Source organism: Peromyscus maniculatus, chromosome 8 (assembly GCF_049852395.1).
Source record: "Peromyscus maniculatus bairdii isolate BWxNUB_F1_BW_parent chromosome 8, HU_Pman_BW_mat_3.1, whole genome shotgun sequence".
NCBI lineage: Eukaryota > Metazoa > Chordata > Mammalia > Rodentia > Cricetidae > Peromyscus > Peromyscus maniculatus.
This window is the reverse complement of record NC_134859.1, coordinates 102,537,689-102,556,972: the sequence shown is the minus strand read 5'-3', so window position 1 is coordinate 102,556,972 and position 19,284 is coordinate 102,537,689. Positions and strand designations below refer to the sequence as shown.

The 19,284-nt window shown below is 47.6% G+C and overlaps 2 pseudogenes across 2 annotated transcripts; both read left to right on the top strand.

Annotated features, from left to right (window-relative positions):
* The first annotated feature begins 467 nt into the window (after positions 1-467).
* On the top strand, positions 468-6,005 carry LOC143267093 (CMRF-35-like molecule 4; annotated as a pseudogene). The gene is made up of 3 exons (XR_013042016.1): positions 468-1,200; positions 2,365-2,730; positions 5,917-6,005. The product of XR_013042016.1 is annotated as a CMRF-35-like molecule 4 (transcript).
* A 1,114-nt stretch (positions 6,006-7,119) lies between these two features.
* Positions 7,120-12,757, top strand: LOC102920928 (CMRF-35-like molecule 4; annotated as a pseudogene). Its single transcript, XR_013042015.1, has 5 exons — positions 7,120-8,236; positions 8,984-9,421; positions 9,725-9,803; positions 11,040-11,284; positions 12,521-12,757. The product of XR_013042015.1 is annotated as a CMRF-35-like molecule 4 (transcript).
* Positions 12,758-19,284: the final 6,527 nt, after the last annotated feature.

Genomic DNA, 19,284 nt, shown 5'->3' with positions numbered 1-19,284 from the left:
AGAGCTGTGTGGAAGAGCTGCTGCTACTTGGAGGAGCTGTGTCTAGGAGCTGTGTAAGGTGCTGTGTGGAGAGAGGGCTGTTTAGATGATGCTTAGCTGTGGCTGTGTGGAGACAGGAAGATGAAGCTGCCTAGAAAAGAGATGGAGAAGAGAAATGTATGTCAGAGAAATTGTGTAGCCATGTGAAAAGATGTATGTCTGTGAAGATATGCAGCTGTGTGCAGCAGTGTGTAGATGTGTAGCTGTGTGGAGACAGGAAGAGTCAGAGGCCATTAATTTGTTATTAAGATAAAGTAAAAGAGAAAGTTAACATCAGAAAGCATGTGTGTTTCCTTATTTCACCACTAAGAGATGATTAAAACTTATTTCTAAATACACTCAGACAGAAAAAGTCTAGCCCTTGCTCCCTTAGTGGATTCTCTTGCATTACCCTGGAGGTGGCCTTGGAGCAGGCTCTCCAAAAGGCCCCCAATACCTTCATTCTGCTCTGTCCCAGCACTGCACAAGTCCCCATGGGGAATAAATGAGAAGAGGAATACAAGATGTGACAATGTGTTTACCATCCATGTTCACCACCTGGGGGGTTAACAAGACCCAAGATACAAAGAGGAGACTGGCCAAGCATCCATCAGAATTGTCCCATGAATCTCCCACTCACAATGAACTCAAGAGGGTTTCACTGGAGCAACAATGCACATATGGTGTGGGATTCACAAGAGTGAAGGAGGTGGTTCCTCTCCTCACAGAGATGGAGCAAGATAAGATGGACAGATCTCAAGTCAACTCAGGAAGTGGCTTATCACAGAGGATGAACAGCATGAACAAAAAAGGAAATGCTCTTAAAGGCTGGCCATAGGTGGGAAGGTTGTGAAGCCCTTAGCTGAAGGCTGGGGGACAGGTGACATCCTCAATCCATGGCCAGGGATGTGTCTCTCACTGGGAGTGATGGGAACCTGCGCCCCTGAGTCCTGGACCTTCTTCAGAGCACTTCCTGTACCAGTTCATCTGGAGCCTCCCTGGGGACCAGGAAGCAGAGGACAGAAAGGAGAACCTGACATGTGAACACTGGGCTTTCTAGAAGAACACTGCCCCTCCTCCTCTTGGGCTTGGTGTGGGCAGGAGACATCAGAGCTGAAGAAATGACCCCAGGAGTGATGGGAGTGTGGCTGCCTTCAGCTCTGCTCCTCTTGCAGGTCCCAGGTGAGCACGGGGATGGGGGTGTGTGTGGGGTTACAGCTCTGAAAGGGGAACTCCTGGAGTAAGTGAGAGGGCAGGACAGGGGGATGGGAGGTGGGAGAGAGCAGCCAGCAGAGGAAGATGGGCCCAGAGTGAAGACAAGGAGTGGGGGTGGGCAGGAGTGGCCAGCATCACCTCACAGGTGCTGTCAGGAATCAGTGCAGAGTACAGTCATGACTACCACACCTGAGACAGTCAGGACCTGCTGAGAGGGTTAGCTGAGACAGACATTGTCATAACACCACACAATTTCTATTGGTTACACACATGTATTTGCATACCAAATCTATATAAGCACTGATTCCTGCACAGATACCTGTTACACCCACAGAGACATACACACACATATATACATATGTAAAGAATTTCCCCCACCAGCTCTCTGTCTCTGTCTGTCTGTCTCTCTCTCTCTTTCACACATGCTCTCTCTCTCTCTCTCTCTCTCTCTCTCTCTCTCTCTCTCTCTCTCTCTCACACACACACACACACACACACACAAACACACACACACACACACACACACAGGTGTTGTTTCCTCCTGGGCCCTTCCTTTCTCCAGGGACAAGCCCCCTCTCTGCCCCCTCTTCAGGACAACACAGGTGCTCACCTCAGTCCTGAATTTGGGTCTAACAAAGCCTGTCTCCTTTCTTGATTCTTTCTTTCTTTCTTTCTTTCTTTCTTTCTTTCTTTCTTTCTTTCTTTCTTTCTTTCTTTCTTTCTTTCTTTCTTTCTTCCTTCCTTCCTTCCTTCCTTCCTTCCTTCCTTCCTTCCTTCCTTCCTTCCTTCCTTTCTTTCTTTCTTTCTTTCTTTCTTTCTTTCTTTCTTTCTTTCTTTCTTTTCTTTCTTTCAGATTTATTTACTTATTATGTATACAGTGTTCTGTTTGCATGTATCCCTGCAGATTAGAAGAGGGAGCCAGATCTCATTACAGATGGTTGTGAGCCACCATGTGGGTGCTGGGAATTGAACTCAGGACCTCTGGAAGATCAACCAGTGTTCTTATCCTCTGAGCCATCTCCCCAGCCCTTGATGCTTTCTTCAGACCAGACAGCTCTTTAAGAGATGACTAAGGGAGGCCTGACCCCCATCCAGCTGTGAGGGTTCAGAATTGGGGCTTGTATTTTTCAGGCTGTGTCCCTCTGCGTGGCCCCAGCAAGGTGACAGGCACAGTGGGGGAGTCCCTGAGTGTGCAGTGTCATTACGAGGAGATATACAAGAATAATTGGAAATACTGGTGCAGAGCATCACTGCTACCACCATGTAAAGAGATTGTTGGGACCAGAGCCTCAAAAGAAGCTAGGAAAGGCCGAGTTTCCATCAGGGACCGTCCAGCCAACCTCACCTTCACAGTGACCTTGGAGAACCTCACCCTGGAGGATGCAGGCACCTACAAGTGTGCGGTGGATGTGCCATTTATCAATGGCTCCTTCTGGGAAACCAATCCCACCTTGGGGGTGGATGACTTCCTCAAGGTTGTAGTGTCCGTGGTCCCAGGTAAGCACCCTTTATGTCTGGGCACCCTGAGTCCAGGTCCGTCATTCCCTCATGAAGGAAGGAAGCCAGATACAATCGCATGGTGAGCTTGGTAAATCAGTGACTCAGGCCACAGGGGATGTGAGTCCACTTCTACCATTCTGAGAGCATGTGTGGTATGTGTGATAGTGTATGTAAACCAATATCTGTGTGTGCGTGTACACACAGGCACAATGGGGAACTTGAGTCCTTAGAAACTCTCTTCTTATTATATACATTTATTTATTTATTTATTTATTTATTTATTTGTTTGTTTGTTTGTTTGTTAGTTAGTTAGTTAGTTAGTTAGTTAGTTGGACTAGCCTTGGTGTGTCAGTCAGAGAATTCACACTTAGTTCTCCCTCCACAGTGGGGTCTTGGGGCTCTAACTCAGGTCATCAGGTTTGACAAGCAGGGTCCCCACCGAGCTGTCTCATCAACCAATGTTCGAGATTCTCTGTGTGTCCCATGTGACAGTCTGAGGCCCAGAGACAAGCCATGGATCAGTGGCTCTTTGTGACTTCCTGTCCTGATAGCAGACAAGTCCTCCCTCCCAGGTCTCATTTGTTCCTGTCTCCATCTCAAGTGGGAACAGAACCCAGAGTATCTGCTTCCCTCCTTCAGAGGATGCCCTGGCCTGAAACTGAGTGGACACTTCCCTTCCCTGGACGTCCCAAGGTGCCAGCCTCATCACAGTGCTTCTGGGACTTCTGAGAGGAACCAGAGGAACAAGAAGTGTAGATTATATATCGGGCTTCTGGATTCCTGAGAAATCCATTCAACCTGTCCAAGTTCCCCTACATTCCCCTTTCCCAGGAATCATTTACTGCAGGAAGAATCTCAGAGAATCCCCTGAAAGTGCCCCTTCGCAGGCAGAGAGTGAAGCTGGATGAAGACAGCCTCTCAGCTCCTCTGGTCCCAATGTTCTCCATGTCTGCAGTCATTCTCCCCTAATGGAGCCTCCCTTGTTTATAGAACCTGAATTAGTGCCTCCCTTTAAGGGCCGGGTGGTGACAGGGGCTGAAGGCAATGAACTGCTCTGTTGTTCCCAGCATTTTTCTATTCAGAGAGAGGGTCTTGAGTAGCCCAGGCTGGCCACAAACTCGCTGTGTAGTAGAGATTCACCTTGAATGACTGATCTTCCTAATTGCCTCACTGGCACTGGGATTAAAGGCTCTTATCACGACAGCCAGCATCCTGTTTTGATTCTCAGTTTTGTTTTCCCCTCATAAAAGCTTCCTTCCAATAGCCCCTGTGGATTCATAGTGAGGAGTGTGGAACCAAATCCCACTGGTGTCTCTAGTTCCCCTCAGCAGAGGCCACTCTCCACAAGATCCTTCAAGCATCTGGCTTTCTAGAAATTTCCATCTGTCTGTTCCTCAGAGAAGACTGTCCAGTGGCCTGTCTGGGTGACAGGGTAGGAATGAGGGGACCAGGCAAACAGAGTCCCACCACTCTGTGTCTGTCCCCAGAAGGATGGAAGACAAGGAGGCAAAAGGTGTCACTGAGGCAGGAAGGGACCTGGCACCAAGCGTCTTGTCACTGACACTTAAACTCTCCTCTGCAGGAAGACTGGCCTCTAGTTTGAAAGTACCAATCAGCCCCAATGCACCATGGGAAGGCCTGGGGAGGGAAGCCCCGACCAGGACTTGGTGGGGCCATGGGGCTTGTAGGCTGTCACACAGCGGTCCACCGTGTCCCTAGGGACCCGTGTGCAGCAGAGCTGCAGAGGTTTCAGTGGGGAGGACATGGAGTGGAGGTCACTGGGACAGTCTGTGTTTCCATCCTTTGCTCCTGTCACAGGCTCCAGCCCCGAGAACAGAGCACATACCCTGGGGTCGCCCACATCCTCACCAGTGCACACTCAGCCCAGCGTGACCACAGAGGACACAACTCCTGGTCCCAGCCTACAGCCTCGATGAGGACCCTGAGGGCTCTGGATTGTGGGTGGGGGTAATGCTGAGAGGGTGGAGGTAGAATGGTTTGGATCTCCCTCCTTGGGTGTCTCCTTCGTCTTCCAGTCCCACACTGACCTGGGGGAGTGTCTTGTGAACAACAGTTGCTCATCTACAGATTGGGGCACAGCAATGACACCCAGACCCAGACCTGCTGAGATGGAGTTAGTTTCCTGTCAAGAGGTTACAACACAAACACTCCCGAGTCTGGGGAGACAGCTGTGCTGGTAAAGGTTCTGAGTTTGAGCCTCATCACCCACATGTCAGGCATGGAGGCATACACTCTAATTACCTGAGCTGTGGAGGTGGAGACAGGAGGATCCCTGAGATTCACTGGGCAGCCAGGCTAGCCTACTTGACAAGCTCCAAGCCAATGTGAGATCCTGTCATATAACAATATAGATGGATCAGGTGTGGTGTCTCATACCTTTAATCCAGCACTTGGGAGGCAAAGGCAGGCCACTCTATGAGCTGAAAATCAGCCTGGACTTCATAACAAATTTCATTCTAGCCAGAGTCGCAGAAAGACCTGTCCCAACATCAACATAACAAGATGATGATTCTTGAGGAATCACACCCAAGGGTATCCTCTCGTGTTTATATTCATGCACACACATGTGCACCTACATACACACACATGAACACACACACACATAAAAACACACCAACAAATTAATTAATTTTATTTAATTCATAATTACTTAATGAAAATAAATACAGCCACTGGTCTGTAGTGGCACAAGCATTTAACCTCAGTAATTGGAAGGTAGAGAAATGTAGATCTCTGTGAGTTCAAGGCCATCCTGGTCAACATAGTGAGTTCCAGGACAGCCTGGGCTACATAATAGACAAACCCTGTGCCCCTCACTCCAAAAGAACATAAGTTAATAGCAAAATAACAAAATAAAAAATAAGAGCCACCAGGAGGAAATAGGGGAACTAATTTTAGAAGAGAATTGGGGCCTGGGTGCAGGAGGCAGCCCCTGCCTGGATAGAGGCCTTAGGAGTGGAGGTCCACGGAGAGACTGAGCCAGACCCACAGTTCCAGGCTAATTCTTTGGCTCAGTCACACAGCTCAATCAGCCAGGGTTCCTTGTCCTTGTCCCTGAAAAGAACATCTTGGACACATACCTGGGCAAAGAGACCAACACACAGTGCAGGGCATCATCACCACCTTCAGGGAAGGGAGCTTATTGTGTCCTTGTCCCCACAGGTCCCTGCTGAGCAGCATCTACTTCAAGCTCCTGGTCTTTCTGGAGGTGCCCCTGCTCCTGAGCATGCTCAGTGCGGTCCTCTGGGTGAACAGGCCTCAGAGGTGCTCTGGGGAGAAGCATCATTGTCCTGATTATGAGAATCAGTGAGGTCTGTTGACATCAAAGCTCTGTTCATGTCCCTGGACACAGCTCTTCTGGTGACAGAGGACAACAAATAAATCTGTGATTCTGAGAATACTCTGAGATTTTTTTTAGAAGACTCTTTGTGATGTGTCAAACACATAAAAGAATGTGTCCAATAAATACATATACATACACATTTTAATAGAACATCATTACTTAGCTGTAGATTTCTGTTTAAGCAGTTTAATTCTGATGAACATAAATATTACCAGAATATTCTTCATTACTGACATAAGAAAGTAACAGTATTCTCAGTCTCAAAAACAACCTTTTACATATCTTGCAAAGACCTTAGAACTAGTCCAAAGCAGACTAAGCTGCCCCTTCAGAATGTACACAGACTAATTCCCAGATGTTGTTCATTGCTGAATCAAGGCCAGGCTGTTTCCATCAAGACTCAATCCTTGCAATAATTCCCTCTCTGCTGCTGGTGCATACAGTACCCTGACAGGTAAAGGTTCAGCCTATGTTTCATGTCTTGGCCCCTCACCAACTTAGAGCTACGTGCGTGGGTCAATGTGCCATTACCAGCCTAGGAGAAACGAAGTGGCTTATCTTGTGTGTTGAGAACGGGTGGTAGCACGCTGAAAATGTGACTTAATTGTCCAGAGTTTGGCCGAGAGGGAGCAGCAGCATCGGTGTGAAGAGAGAAAGCTGTGTAGAGCTATGTGAGAGCTGCTGCAGTGTGTGTGTGTGTGTGTGTGTGTGTGTGTGTGTGTGTGTGTGTGTGTGCTGAGTGAGAGATGAAGAAGCATGACGTGTAAGGAAATAAGTGGGTGAAAGAGTGAGAGAGTGATTGAGTAAAGAGTGAAGAAATCATGTGGAACTGTGTGTGTGAGTGTGTGTGTGTGTGTGTGTGTGTGTGTGTGTGTGTGTGTGAGAGAGAGAGAGAGAGAGAGAGAGAGAGAGAGAGAGAGAGAGAGAGAGAGAGAGAGAGAGAGAGAGAGAGATGTGTGGAAGAGCTGCTGCTACTTGGAGGAGCTGTGTATAATGTGCTGTGTGAAGAGAGGGCTGTGTAAATGATGCTTAGCTGTGGCTGTGTGCAGAGAAGGAAGATGAAGCTTCCTAGAAAAGAGATGTAGAAGAGAAATGTATGTCAAAGAAATTGTGTAGCCATGTGAAAAGATGAATGTCTGTAAAGATCTGCAGCTGTATGCAGCAGTGTGGAGATGTGTAGCTGTGTGGAGACAGGAAGAGTCAGAGGCCATTAATTGGTTATTAAGATTAAGTAAAAGAGAAAGTTAACATCAGAGAGCATGTGTGTTTCCTTATTTCACCACTAAGAGATGATTAAAACTTATTTCTAAATACTCTCAGATAGAAACAGTCTAACCCATGCCAACTTAGTGGATTCTCTTGCATTACCCTGGAGGTGGCCTTGGAGCAGGCTCTCCAGAAGGCCCCCAATACCTTCATTCTGCTCTGTCCCAGCACTGCACAAGTCCCCATGGGGAATAAATGAGAAGAGAAATACAAGACGTGACAATGTGTTTACCATCCATGTTCACCACCTGGGGGGTTAACAAGACCCAAGATACAAAGAGGAGACTAGCTAAGCATTCATCAGAATTGTGCCATGAACCTCCCACTCACAATGAACTCAAGTGGGTTTCACTGTGAGCAACACAGGCACATATGGTGTGGGATTCACAAGAGTGAAGGAGGTGGTTCCTCTCCTCTCGGAGATGGAGCAAGATAAGATGGACAGATCTCAAGTCAGCTCAGGAAGTGGCTTATCACAGAGGATGGACAGCATGACCAAAAATGGAGAGGCTCTCAAAGGCTGGCCATAGGTGGGAAGGTTGTGAAGCCCTTAGCTGAAGGCTGGGGGACAGGTGACATCCTCAATCCATGGCCAGGGATGTGTCTCTCACTGGGAGTGATAGGAACCTGCGCCTCTGAGTCCTGGACCTTCTTCAGAGCACTTCCTGTACCAGTTCATCTGGAGCCTCTCAGGGGAGCAGGAAGCAGAGAACAGAAAGGAGAACTGGGCATGTGAACTCTGGACTTTCTAGAAGGACACTGCCCCTCTCCTCTTGGGCTTGGTGTGGGCAGGAGACATCAGAGCTGAAGAAATGACCCCAGGAGTGATGGGAATGTGGCTGCCTTCAGCTCTGCTCCTCTTGCAGGTCCCAGGTGAGCAGGGGGAGGGGGTGGGGTGGGGACTACAGCTCTGAAAGGGGAACTCCTGGAGTAAGTGAGAGTGCAGGATGGGGGATGGGAGGTGGGAGAGAGCAGCCAGCAGAGGAAGATGGGCCCAGAGTGAAGACAAGGTGTGGGGGTGGGCAGGAGTGGCCAATGTCACCTCACAGGTGCTGTCAGGAATCAGTGCAGAGTACAGTCATGACTACCACACCTGAGACAGTCAGGACCTGCTGAGAGGGTTAGCTGAGACAGACATTGTCATAACACCACACAATCTCTATTGTGTACACACATGTATTTGCATGCATGTGTGTGTGCATACCAAACATACACACAAGCACTGACTCCTGCATATAAACATGGCACACCCACAGAGACATACACATGATATGTACATAGGTAAAGACTCCCTCATTCCCTCTCTTTGTTCTCTCTCTCTCTCTCTCTCTCTCTCTCTCTCTCTCTCTCTCTCTCTCTCTCTCTCTCTCACACACACACACACACACACACACACAGGTTGTTTCCTCCTGGTCTCATCCTTCTTTAGGCACAAGCCCCCTGCCCGCCCCTTCTTCAGGACAACGTAGGTGCTCACCTCAGTCCCGACTCCTGGGTCTAACAAGGCCTGTCTTCTTTCTCGATGCTTCCTCCAGACCAAAAGTTCTCTAAGAGCTGACCAAGGGAGTCCTGACCCCCATCCAGCTGTGAGGGTGCAGAATTGGGGCTTGTGTTTTCCAGGCTGTCTCCCTTCATGTGGCCCAGCATCATGACAGGCACAGTGGGGGAGTCCCTGAGTGTGCAGTGTCAGTACAAGGAGGAACACAAGACTAACGACAAATACTGGTGCAGAGTTTCACTACCACTATGTGAAGAGATTGTCAGCACTAGAGCCTCAAAAGAAGCTAGAAATGGCCGAGTATCCATCAGGGACCATCCAGCCACCCTCATCTTCACAGTGACCTTGGAGAACCTCACCCTGGAAGATGATGGCACCTGTATAGGTGGAGTGGATATACTGCTTTTTGATGACTCCTTGAGGGAGATCCATCCCTCCTTGGGGATGGATGACTTCTTCAAGGTTGTGGTGTCCGCGGTCCCAGGTAAGCCCTCTTCATGTCAGGGCACCCTGAGTCCAGGTCAGTCATTCCCTCATGAAAGAAGGAAGCAGATACAATAGCATGGTGAGCTTGGTGAATCAGTGACTCAGGCCACAGGGAGTGTGAGTCCACGTGTGCCTTTGTGAGAGCATGGTTGGTATGTGTGATAGTGTATGTACACCAATACATGTGTGTGCATGTACACACAGTCCCAATGTGAAACCTGACTTCTTTAGAAACTCACTTTCTATCACATCTATCTATCTATCTATCTATCTATCTATCTATCTATCTATCTATCTATCTATCTATCTAGTTAGTTACTTGGACTAGCCCTGGTGTGTGTCAATCAGAGAACTGGCACTTAGTTCTCCCTCCACAGTGTGGTCCTGGGGCTCAAACTCAGGTCTTCAGGCTTGGCAAGCAGAGACTTTCCCCACCGAGCTCTCTCAGCAGCCCCTGTAGGAGACTCTCTGTGTGTCCCACCTGACAGTCTCAGACCTAGAGACACTCCCTGAACCACAGGCTCTTTGTGACTTCCTGTCCTGATAGCAGACAAGTCCTCTCTCCCAGGTCTCACTTGGTCCTGTCCCCAACTCCATGTGGAAACAGAACCCAGCACATCTTCTCCCCTCTCTCAAATGCTGCTCTGGCCTGGGCCCAAGTGGACACTTCCCTTCCATGGAGGTCCCGAGGTGCCAGCCTCATCACAGTGGTTCTGGGGCTTCTGAGTGGAACTAGGGACACAAGAAGAAGGGTAGATTGCATTTTGGGGTACTTGATCCCTGAGGAATCCATTCAACACCTCCAAGTTCCCCTACATCCTCCTTTCCCAGGAACCATTTACTGCAGGAAGAAACTCAGAGAATCCCCCAAAAGTGCCCCTTCGCAGGCAGAGGGTGAAGCTGAATGGAAGACAGACTCTCAGCTCCTCTGGTCCCAATGTTCTCCATGTCTGCAGTCATTCTCCCCTAATGGAGCCTCCCTTGTTTATAGAACCTGAATTAGTGCCTCCCTTTAAGGGCCGGGTGGTGACAGGGGCTGAAGGCAATGAACTGCTCTGTTGTTCCCGGTATTTTTCTATTCTGAGAGAGGGTCTTGTGTAGCCCAGTTTTTGTGTAGCCAAAAACTGTAGTGTGTAGTTGAGATTCATCTTGAATGACTGATCTTCCTAACTGCCTCACTGGCACTGGGATTACAGGCTCCCATCCCCACACCAGCTTCCTGTTCTGGTTCTCAATTTTGTTGCCCCCTCATAAAAGCTTCTCTCCAACATCCTCTGTTGGTTTATAGTGAGGAGTGTGGAACCAAATCCCACTGGTGTCTCTAGTTCCCCTCAGCAGAGGCCACTTTCTGCAGGGTCCTCCAAGCATCTCTTTTTCTAGAACTTTCCATCTCTCTATTCCTCAGAAGACTGTCCAGTTGCCTGTCTGGGTGACAGTGTGGGGATGACTGGTCCAGGCAGACAGAGTCCCACCACTCTGTATCTGTCCCCAGAAGGATGGAAGACAAGGAGGCAAAAGTGTCACTGAGGCCGGAAGCGACCTGGCATCAAGTATCTTGTCACTGACACTTAACTCTCCTCTGCAGGAAGCCTGGCCTCAAGTTTGAAAGGGCCAACCAGCCCCAATGCACCATGGGAAGGCCTGGGCAGGGAAGCCCTGATCAGGACACAGTGTGGATATTGGGCCTTGTAGGCTGTCACACAGCGGTCCTCCGTGTCCCTAGGGACCCGTGTGCAGCAGAGCTGCAGAGGTTTCAGTGGGGAGGACATGGAGTGGAGGTCACTGGGACAGTCTGTGTTTCCATCCTTTGCTCCTGTCACAGGCTCTAGCCCCGAGAACAGAGCAAATACCCTGGGATCCCCCACGTCCTCACCAGTGCACACTCAGCCCAGCGTGACCACAGAGGACACAACTCCTGGTCCCAGCCTACAACCCCGGTGAGGACCCTGAGGGCTCTGGACTGTGGGTGGGGGTAATGCTGAGAGGGTGGAGATAGAAGGGTTTGGATCTCCCTCCTTGGGCGTCTCTTGCATCTTCCAGTCCCACACTGACCTGGGGGAGTGTCTTGTGAGCAACAGTTGCTCATCTACAGATTGGGGCACAGCAATGACACCCATACCTGCTGAGATGGAGTTAGTTTCCTGTCAAGAGGTTACTACATAAACACACCCAGAGCCTGAAGAGATGGCTTTGCTGGTAAAGGATCTGAGTTCGAGCCTCAGCACCCACATGTTGGCCATGGTGGCATACAGTTGAATTACCTGAGCTATAGAGATGGAGACTCACTGGGCAGCCAGCCTAGACTACTTGGCAAGCTCCAGGCCAATGTGAGATAATGTCAGATAAGAAGATAGATGGATCAGGTGTGGTGACTCATGCCTTTAATCCAGCACTTGGGAAGCAAAGGCAGGCCAGTATCTGTGAGTTTAAGGCCAGTCTAGAGTACACAGCAAATTTCATTCTAGCCAGAGCTGCAAAGTGGAACCTGTCTCAAAACAAATATAACAAGGTGATGATTCCTAAGGAATGACATCCAAGATTATCCTCTGGGCTGCACATTCATACACACATGTGCACCTGGATACACACACATGAACACACACAGACACACACACAAACACACACACACTCACAACAGTAAATTAATTAATTAACTAATGAAAATAAATACAGTCACTGGATTGTGGTTGCACAAGCCTTTAACACCAGTACTTGGGAGATAAAGGCAGGTGGATCTCTGTGAGTTGAAGGCCATCCTGGTGTACATAGTGAGATCTAGGACAACCTGGGCTACATAAAAGAGAGACCCTGCCCGCACCACAAAAAAAAACCAACTACTAAACAAACAAACAAATAAATCAATAACAAATAAGAGCCACCAGGAGGAAATAGGAGAACTGAGTTTAGAAGAGAGTTGGGGTCTGGGTGAAGGAGGTAGTGCCTGCCTGGATAGAGGCCTTAGGAGTGGAGGTCCACGGAGAGACTGAGCCAGATTCACAGTTCCAGGCTAATTCTTGGGCTATCAGTCACACTGTTCAATCAGGCAGGGTTCCTTGTCCTTGTCCCTGAAAAGAGCACCTGGGACACACACCTGGGTAAAGAGATAAGAACACAGTGTAGGACACCATCACTACCTTCTGGACATAGAGCTTATTGTGACCTTGTCCCCACAGGCCAGTGCTGAGCAGCATCTACTTCCAGCTCCTGGTCTTTCTGGAGGTGCCCCTGCTCCTGAGCATGCTCAGTGCGGTCCTCTGGGTGAACAGGCCTCAGAGGTGCTCTGGGGAGAAGCAGCATTGTCCCATTAGGAGAATCAGTGAGGTCTGTTGACATCAAAGCTCTGTTCATGTCCCTGGACACAGCTCTTCTGGTGGCAGAGGACAACAAATAAATCTGTGATTCTGAGAATACTCTCAGATTTTACAAGACTCTTTTTGCTGTGTCAAAAGCATAAAAGAATGTGCCCAATAAATACATACACATACATATTTTAATAGAATATCTTTACTTATGCTGTGATAAATTCACACATGTACAACATCTCTCTCTCATATCCACCTCCAACCCCTCCCTCCCACTCCCTCATGTGTTCCTCCTCCCCTTCATGGTCTATTACCTCCTACCATTCTTCTTTCTCTTCCTAGAATGCTAACCGATCTTACTGTCTTGGTCTTGGACAGGTGACCATAGCCACAGTGTCATGAGTGCAGTGACCATGCCTCAGCCAGATCCCAGCATCTCACAGCACTCTCCTCCTCACCTCTGGCTCTTGAATGCGTTCATTTCCTTCTTCCTTCCATAATGTCCCTGAGCCTTGGGATAGAATGGGGTTGCGTGGGGTATCATGGAGGTACCTTCTGGTAGTGAGGAGGTGCCTTGGGGTGGCATAGGGTAGGGTTTGATATAGATGTCCCGTTTTGGCTGAGCACTCAATTGTCACATTTTCTCAGCACTGAGACCACAGCAGAGGAAAGCTTCTCCAACCCAGGCTGAGGATAGCGCTAATCAGGAGTTTATGGACATAGATATTTAGAGGGCAGTTTGACAACATGTCCAATAAATAGATACACCTCACACGGAAAGACACTTGGCACTGTGCGCTCCTGCAGGTGCAGTAATAGAATGTGGTCCATACTGACCATCCTCTCTGATGTCACATTCCTGCTTTCTACCCTCCTCGGTGACAACCTCAACATGTTTTTTTTCTGCAGGCCTTAAGGTTTTGTCACATACATGCACATGGGGTTGCCCAGGGTGTATTGTTTAGTGTCTCTGCTTGGGGTTTTTATATAGACAGAGTTATACTTTCTTTTCTAGAGACAGGGTCTCACTATGGAGCCCTGGTCTAGAACTCGCTATGTAGACCAAGCTGGCCTTCAACTCACAGAGATCCACCCACCCGCACCAGCTGCCTGTACCAGTGTCCACTCTTTCCCTCAGTGTTCAGGAGTAAATCCAAACCTGACATGCAGAACAAGCGCTTTGTCACAGAGATGCACCCAGCCCTCTTCCTCTGTCTAACTATTTATTTATCTGTGTGTCTGTGTGTCTGTCTGTCTGTATATCTCTCTCTTTCTCCTTCTTTCTTTCCTTCTTTCTTCCCTTTCTTTAATTAGCAGGGTCTCACTGTGTAGCCCAGGCTAGTTTCCAGCTCCTCATTCTCCTGCCTCAGCCTCCAGAGTTCTGGGATTATAGGCATGTGCTACCATGCCCAGTTCACAGGCCTCATTTCTCAGTCTTTGGTTTTATCATTCGACATTGTTGTGTCTTGGAGGTCCATGCACACTGATGTGTTGACACTGTGATGTGCATCTTGTTTGTGTTGCTCTGGCTGGCTGTGTTAGCACACTATTACATCGTTTTCCTCTGCGGTTAAACTCTTTAGAGCATCCTTATCCTTTTTTTCTACCTCCTTCCCTCCTCCTCCTCTTCCCACCCTCCCCCATCCTGTGTTTTTGATGAAACAGAACACAGATGGATGACTTGGTCATAAGCATGTGTCCTGAAGGCCTGCTTTCTATGTGGGTTCCGCAGATCCAATTCAAGTCCTTATGTTCACACAGCAAACATTTCATTGACTGACCTACCGCCCCAGTCACCTTTTTTTTTAATATCTTTTGATAAATGGCTTTTAATTATAATAAACCAAATTAGTCTACTAATTATACTTTTTCCTCTCATTTAAGAAATTATGAATACCAAGCCAAGCACATGTCTGTAATCCCAGCACTTGGGAGGTACAGGCCTGAGTTCTGGGGTTCAGTCATCCTCAGCTACATTGTCAGTTCCAGTTCAGCTTGGGCTCCATAAGACTCTGTCTCCAAAAACAAGCAGGGCCTGGCGAGATGGCTCAGCAGTTAGGAGCACTGGCTGCACTTCCAGAGGACCCAGGTTTGATACCCAGCACCCGTATGGCAGCTCACAACTGTCTACAACTCCAGAGGATCCAACACCCTTCCCTGGCCTCTGTGAGCACTGTCATGGTGCAAAGACATGCACAGAGGCACAGACATCCATGCACATAAAAACAAATAAGGGAATTTTTAAACAAACAAAAACCTCAGAGAATTTGAAAAACAAGAAGAGGAGGTACGAGGGACGAATAGAAACAACAACAGAACTAAAGAACAGAGATATCCTGAAAATTAATTGTTTTCCTATTTCTTGTAAACATTTTTATTTTTATACCTTACATTTTTATTTATTACTATTTAGTATGTTTGTGGTGTGTGTGCACACATGTGCATGTCACTGCACACATTTGGCAGTCAGTGAACATGTTTGTGGAATCAGGTCTCTCCTTCCACTTCCACATGATTCTGAGAACTGGATTTAGGGCCCTAGGCTCACACAGCATCTTCAACTACTAAGCTATCCTCCCCGTCCTTTTAAAGGATTTAATTTTTTTTCCTTTTATGAATAAGTAAGTCCTCAACCAATTTTTGTTTGTTTGTTTTTCCAGACAGGGTTTCTCCGTGTAGTTTTTGGTACCTGTCCTGGATCTTGCTCTGTTCGAGGCTGGCCTCGAACTCACAGAGATCCACCTGGCTCTGCCTCCTGAGTGCTGGGATTAAAGGTGTGTGCCTCCACTGCCGCCCGGCTCTTGACCAATTTTTAACTGATGTTTTACAGACAAGACCTAGCTATGTAACTCAAGATGGCCTGGAATCCTCTATGTAGACCAGGCTAGCCTAGCCTGGAACTCACAGATACCTTACTGCCTTTGCCTCCTAAGTGCTGAGATTAAAGGTGTGAACCACCATTTCTGCTATTTATTGATTTTTTTCCATGAAGGCTGGACTAATAATCAATTTTTGTCCTTTCAATTAATTTAACTCTGCTCACATCTTCCCAGTGCCCAGCAATGCCGGCCACTTTGAGGAAGACACTGATTCTGAATATGTTTGGGTTTTTTTCCTGGCTTCTCTGGTTTGTGTGGTTTGTCTAATTTCTCAGCTCTGCACAGGTCCACTGCTGTTTCATTGCTAGAGCTTTAGTCTCAAGTCTTGATGTCATGTCACTCTTGCGGATGTCAGCAGGTCTGTATACAATGGTCGGGTCCTCTTCTGTGCACACCTTTGGACAGTTTCTAAAAAGAAAAGCCCATCTGAGCTAGAGAAATGGCTCAATGGTTAGGAGAAGTGGCTGCTCTTGCAGAGGAGCTAAGTTCAGCTCTTAGTAGCCATCCTGGTTATCTCAGAACCCAGCTCAAAGGATCCATCGCCTCCTTCTGGCCTCTGTGGGCACTGCATTTGCACATACATACCTGCAGGAAGAAAACTCATACATGTATAATAAATAAAACTTTAAAAAGGAAAGAAATGTTGCTGAAAAGTCCACATTGGGAGTCCCCTGGCTCTGTTTCCCCCACTTATGTGCTGAAGTTACAGATGTGTGCCACTCCCCAGGTTTTATGTAGATTTTATGAGTTCAGGTCCCCATGACTACATGACAAGCACTTTATCCATCTCCCTGACTACACATTTAAAGCTTTGATGACACACAATTCTTCAAATTTTCTTTTAAAGATTATGTTTTGTATTGTCTATAAAAAAATCAATAATTGCCTTTTATTTGTTCCAACTTTTATAAAGTTTAAAAGCATCTATTTACTATATTTATTTACTCCTCCCCAACTCGTGTGTGTGTGTGTGTGTGTGTGTGTGTGTGTGTGTGTGTGTGTGTGTACTCACATGAGCGTGCAGAGGTCATAGGAGGATGTGAGCTGTCTCACTATATCACTCTCCACCTTATTCCCCTGAGGCAGGGGCTCTCCCTACACCAGAGCTCACTGCTTTTTGGCTAGGCTGGTAGCCAAAAGGCCTGAGTTTTGTAGCTTTTTATTTAACATTTAATCTCCCCCATCATGATTTACTTGGGATTTCTTGTTCTGCATTGGGGAGAGCAGTTAGTTTTCTAGGGTGTGGATATCCAAATGTTTCAACAGTGTTTGTTAAACTCTCCATCTTCTCAGCATTGTTTTTGTTTTTGTTAAAAGCCAGTCTAACACATTTCAGTGGAAGATGTGTGACATTTCCTAGAGCTCAGGGAGAAATGGAGCCACCAAGGGATGGGTTCTGGACCAAGGACAGAGCATCCACAGTGGAACTTACACAGACAACAAATTTCCCTTGAATTATTGTGGGCAAACCAGAACATGCCTGTTAGTCCGTGCAGAACCTCAGATGCTAGTCTGTGACCTCTGACCAGAGGATGGAGACTTGAGAGCTGTGGGTGTATGCCTGGGCCATATGGTGCTCCCAGCAGGCATGGGGACGGACCTAAGGTGCACAGATGGGCGTATGGGGATGAGGTGGGGACCAGTCAGCAGGGCGGGGTCAGCTCTTCTGCCTGCCTTGTGACTGGGCGTGTGTGGTGTCACACCTTCAGATCTTGTTGTCCTTCTAATAAGCAGTGAGACCGTCCTAGATCAAGACCCTTTTCTGTAGCAGTTTAATGTCCTGGCTGCAGATTCTTTAAAACTCCTATTACCTGTCAGGCTCAAATCTTGAGGTGGATGTTCTGAGGTGGCTTCAGCCGATAGATGGCAGTGTGTTCTTAGTCTTACCTTCAATCAGCATCTTTTTCAAAAAAAAATATTTATTTTACATCCTAACCACAGTTCCCCCTCCCTCCTCTCCTCCCATTCTCTTCCCCCATCTCGGTTCTATTTCCACCCCCCAATCCACTCCTCCTCTGTTCAGAAAGGGGCAGGCCTCCTGTAGATAGCAACAAAGCCTCTCCTTGTATTAAGGATGGGCAAGATAACCAAGTATGAGGAATAGTTTTGCAAAAGTCAGCAAATAGCTCCTACTCCCACTGCTATGAGTCGCACAAGTAGACCAAGCTACATGACTGTTACATATATGTAGAAAGCCTAGGTCGGTCCCATGCAGGCTCCCTGCTGTTGGTCCAGACTCTGTGAGCTCTTATGGGCCCAGGTTAGCTGTTTCTGGGGATTCCCTTGTGATGTCCCTGTCCCTCCTGCCTGGGACAATCCTTCCTCCCTCTCTTCTTCAAGATTCTCCAAGCTGGGACCAATGCTTGGCTGTGGGTCTCTGCATCTGTTTCCACCAGTTACTGGATAACGGCTCTCTGATGACAACTGGGGCAGTGCCAGTCTATGAGTATGACAGAATATAGACCTCAGCCTAGAGTTTTTAGAACTGCCAACATCCTCATTCAAACTTCCCTGTACACACCCTAGCGATGCACCTAGGGTATTCTCCTAGGTGATTTCAAAGCCAGGCAAGTGGCAATGAAGATTAACTATCTTAAGCATATGTGCTTAAATTTTCCTCCCAAAAGTTTGATACCAGTCTTCCCCTGTACCTGTATCTATTGACACTTACAACTTGTCCTCTGGATTTAAACCAACTGCAGATTCCCAACACTTGGGAGACTCACACTGGAGAGAGTTTGAAGACAACTTGGGGTACACAGCAAAACTCTGTCTTATAAAAACAAAATAAGGGGTTGTGGATTCAGCTCAGTGGGTAGAGTGCTTGCTGGCATTCGTGAAACCTTGGGTTCAGTCTTCAGTCTCTCATAACACTGATGGTGTTGATGAACGCCTGGAATCCCAGCACTTTGGTGCTGCAGGAAGGAGGATCAAGGCAGATTGAGCGACATGAGACCTTGTCTCAAACCCAAACTCTCCCTTTCTCTGCAAACACCTGTGACCCCAGTAGCCATTGTGACAGTTGTCTTTGGCCAGAGAAATCTCTGCTCTGAGTTCATAGCAGTGCTGCCCCAGGCTGAGCCTTTAGCAGTACCCCTCACCACTGGGCTAGCCTGGGCTGCCTTTTGCTCCCTTGTCACTGCAGTCACCCTCCTGAGAAAGCTGAAAAGAAGTTTCAAAACCACAGTCTCCCTGGCAGGCTTGTGGCTGCTTGCTGCTTTCAACCACACCTTCCTGTTGGGGTGTCATGTGGGTGGCCTGGCCCTTTAAGGCTTGGCTTACACTGTTAGAGAAAGGCTGCCGGCTGCAGAAAGCCAGGTTCAGGCAGAGAAAACCAATGAACAGGTACAGTATGCTTGAAAATGTGCTCAGGTGTTTCTAGGTCTAAATGCATATTTATCCCTAGTAATACAAGTTATGACAGAAAGTGATTTAGGTACAAAACTTTGGATTCATCAAGCTAGGATAGATAATGGAGTACTTTCTCCAAAGTTGTTAAATACAAATGGCCTGGACATTGGGAATGTAATTCTTACCTGATAATTGTTTTTATTGTATATAGTTTATTGATGTTAGAGAAAGAGCACTTTACTGGATTTGTAAAAGGGGGAAATGTTGGGATAATCTTTTTGTACGATACATGGAGTTATCACTCTCCATCCTCACTGCTTTGTTTAATAAAGAGCTGAATGACCAAGCTAGACAGGAGAGGATTGGTGGGACTTCCGGGCAGAGATAGGAACTCTGGGAAAGAAT